Source organism: Mustela lutreola, chromosome 17, assembly GCF_030435805.1.
Source record: "Mustela lutreola isolate mMusLut2 chromosome 17, mMusLut2.pri, whole genome shotgun sequence".
Lineage (NCBI taxonomy): Eukaryota > Metazoa > Chordata > Mammalia > Carnivora > Mustelidae > Mustela > Mustela lutreola.
The window spans coordinates 31,830,383-31,834,262 of NC_081306.1; the positions used below are offsets into that span (position 1 = coordinate 31,830,383).

The 3,880-nt window shown below is 46.3% G+C and overlaps 1 non-coding gene across 1 annotated transcript; it reads right to left on the bottom strand.

Moving 5' to 3' along the window:
• Positions 1-3,393: 3,393 nt before the first annotated feature.
• LOC131820207 (U6 spliceosomal RNA) lies at positions 3,394-3,500 on the bottom strand. The gene has a single exon (XR_009349525.1). It is a non-coding gene; the product is annotated as a U6 spliceosomal RNA (small nuclear RNA).
• Positions 3,501-3,880: the final 380 nt, after the last annotated feature.

Below are 3,880 nucleotides of genomic sequence, written 5' to 3' on the forward strand. Positions count from 1 at the left end.
CCCCCACAGTTCCCAAACCCAGTCCACGGGCCGTGTGCACATATCCTGACGGCTCCTCTCTCCTGTGGTGAAGGCACTGGCCTAGACACCGAGTCTGCCTGAGCGCCTGAGCAAAAGGCAAAGCCTTACATACACCAGGAGATGGTAATAGGCCTAGAGTGCCATGCTAGGCCACGCACGCTGCTGCAGGGTTGTGACTGTGTCTGCTTAGTTCGGCTTAGCAAGGTGAACCCCGGGCGCGAACTTAGAGCTCGGGAAAGCAAGGCCCAAAAGGCACGAGCTTTCCCGCGGCACTTCTACCCTGTCTCGACAGAGCCAACGACAAAGCCTTGCTGAGGAAGCAGCAGCGAAGTGCGGTTTGCGCCAACCTGAAAACCTCTGTGAAAGCATAGCAGACACTGGTAAATCCGAGTCGGTTCTGTGGGCTGCTTTTGTTGCTTGCCTTAGCCTAGTATTCGCAGAACGATGGGAGAAACCCGCATAGAGGAAAAGCCTTTTGCCGGGGCATACCCTGTGGGAAAGCACAGCATTCTTTGGGAAATCAGAGTCGGGTCTGTGGGATGCTGCCTGCTGCTTGCCGGAGCTAGTCTCCACAGCACGGTGTCATAAACCCGCATGGAGCGAAATCCTCTTGGCCTGGGCATCCCCTCTACCTGAGAGAGAAGCGCGTTGATGCCTGTGGAAAGAGCCTTAAGGAAAAGGACAAGTCTGTCACTGCAGAGCGATGGAAGCCTGGCTGCTAAGGAGACACGAGGGGAAGATTAGGGCAGGGGAAAGGGCTCGACTCTGAGGAAGGAGTCTGGGCAGAAAGCCTTTGGGCTCAAGGAAACAGCAGCTCTTTGGCCACTTGTCCGTGGGGGAGTCATGGGCTTGCCACCAGGCGCCTACCCTGAGCTCGAGAAACAACTCCCAGAAAGAACTGGCCATCAGGTGCCGTCTTCCTCCAGGATGTGGAAGCTTGGAGGAGGCACGGGGTTTAAGGGGAAGGAGAGGGGAAAGTTCCGCAAAGCTCCCTGTTCAGTGCACAGGGCAGTGTGCAGGGATCCTGTCACCTTCCTTTCCAGTGGGGAAAGCGCTGGCCTAGTCCGCGAGTCCTCCTGAGCGCCTGAGTAAAAGGCCAAGCGATGCCTACACCGCGAGATGGTAGTGTGCATAGAGTGCCATCCTAGGCTACGTACGCTACTGCACGGTTCTGGCTTTGTCTGCTTAGTTCGGCCTGACAGGGTGAACCCAGGATGGGAACATGGATCCCGGAAAGCAAGGCCAGGAGGCACCAGCTCTCCCACAGCTCTTCTTCCCTGATGCGAATGAAGCCTTGTTGAGGAAGCAGCGGCGAAGTGCTGTACGCTCCAAGCCAAAGCCTCTGCGAAAGCACCGCATTCCCTGAGAAATGTTCTGCGGGCTGCTGCTGCTTGCCCGAGCCCAGTCTCTGGGTGGGAGAAACCCGCATACAGCGATAGCCTCTTTGCCTGGGCATCTCCCCTGGGAAAGTACATCTTTTGTTGGGAAATCAGAGTTGGGTTTGGGGATGCTGCTGCTTGCCTGTTCTAGTCTCCACAGCAGGTTGGAAGATACCCGCATGGAGCGAAATTCTCTTTGCCCTAGCATCCCCTCTACTTGAGAGAGAAGCGTGGTCGCACACTTGTGTCACCGCGGTACCCAGGAGCAAGTGTGGGAAGGTACAGCACGCCACCCCCGGGAAGAGAAGGTGCCGCTGGCCTTAGAGTCGGGAAAATTGAACAGCCACATGCAGAAAAATGACATTGAATCATTTCCTTACACCATACATGAAAATAGACTGGAAATGGATGAAGAAGTATAATGTGAGAAAGAATCCATCAAAATCCTTGAGGAGAGAGCAGGTAGCAACCTCTTTGACCTCAGCAGCAGCAACTTCTTCCTAGGAACATCACCAAAGGCAAGGGAAGCAAGGGCAAGAATGAACTATTGGGATTTCATCAGATCAAAAAGCTTTTGCCCAGCAAAGGAAACAGTTAACAAAGCCAAAAGATGACTGTCAGAAGTTATCTGGGTGAAGATATTTGCAAATAACATACCAGATAAAGGGCCAGTATCCAAAATTTATAAAGAGCTTATCAAACTCAACACCCTAAGAACAAATAACCCAATGAAGAAATGGGCAGAGCACATGAACAGACATTTCTGCAAAGAATACATCTAAATGGCCAACAGACACATGAAAAAATGCTCCACATTACTCGGCATCAGGGAAATACAAATCAAAACCAGAATGAGATACCACCTCACACCTTTCAGAATGGCTAAAATGAACAAGTCAGTCAATGACAGATGCTGGCGAGGATGTGGAGAAAGGGCAACCCTCCTACACTGTACGCGGGAATGCAAGCTGGTGCAACCACTCTGGAAAACAGCGTGGAGGTGCCTCAAAAAGCAGAAAATAGAACTACCCTATGACCCAGTGATTGTAGTACTGAGTATATACCCTAAAGATACAAACGTGGCATTCTGAAGGGGCACATGCACCCAAATGTTTATAGCAGCAATGTCCACAATAGTTAAACTATGGAAAGAACCTAAATGTCCTTCAACAGATGAATCAATAAATAAGATGTGGTATATATGTACAATGGAATACTATGCAGCCATCAAAAGAAATGAAATCCTGCTATTTGTGATGACGTGGATGGAACTAGAGGGTATTATGCTTGGCGAAATAAATCGATCTGAGAAAGACAACTATCCTATGATTTCCCTGATATGATGAAGTAGAGATGCAACATAGGCGGTTTCGGGCGTACGAAAAGAAAAATAGAAGATGGGATTGGGAGGGAGACAAACCATAAAAGACTGAATCTCACAAGACAGACTGAGGGTTGCTGGGGGGAGGTGTGTTGGGAGAGGATGGTGGGGGTATGGACATTGGGGAGGGCAAGTGCTATGGTGAGTGATGGTGAGTGCTATGAAATGTGTGAACCTGGTGATTCACATACCTGTACCCCTAGGGATAAAAACACATTATATGTTTATAAAAAAATTTAAAAAATAATTTTAAAAATCCATTAAAGAGAAAACACATATTGCAAGCCCAGAGCTAATCTCATATTCAATCAAAAAAGTTTGAAAGTTTTCCCCTTAACGATCAGAAAAAAGACAAGTGTATCCACTTTCACTACTCTCATTTGACATACTACTGGATGTCCTAGCCAGAGAAACAAGGAACACAAGGAAATAAGAGACTCCAAAAAAAAAAAAAAAGGAAGAAGTAAAATTTTATTTTTTTGGATAACATGAACTTACATGTTAAAAAATCCTAAAAACTTCACAAAAAATTTTGAATAAACAAATTTAGTAAAGCTGCCAAATACAAGATCAATATATAACAGACAAGAATTTTGTTTTGTTTCATTTCTTTTTAATATGGAATGCTTCCCAGTTTTTCATGTCATCCTTGTTTAGTGATCACGCTAATCTTCTCTGCATCATTCCAATTTTAGTATATGTGCTGCCAAAGTAAGCACAAGACAGGAGCATTTTAACACTCTAATGATGAACTATCTGAAAAAATAAAGAAAACAATCTAATTCACAATAGCATCAAAAATAATAAAATACTTAGGAATAGATTTAACTAAGAAGATGAAAGATCTGTACTCCATAAACTATGACATTGATAAAGAAATTGAAGGAGACACAAACGGAAAGATAGCTCATATTTATGAATGGCAAGAATTAACATTGTTAAAATGTCCATACTACCGAAAACCATCTGTAAATCCAATTCCTATCAAAAATCCAATGTTAGGGGCGCCTGTGTGGCTCAGTGGGTTAAGCCGCTGCTTTCGGCTCAGGTCATGATCCCAGGGTCCTGGGATCGAGCCCCGCATCAGACTCTCTGCTCA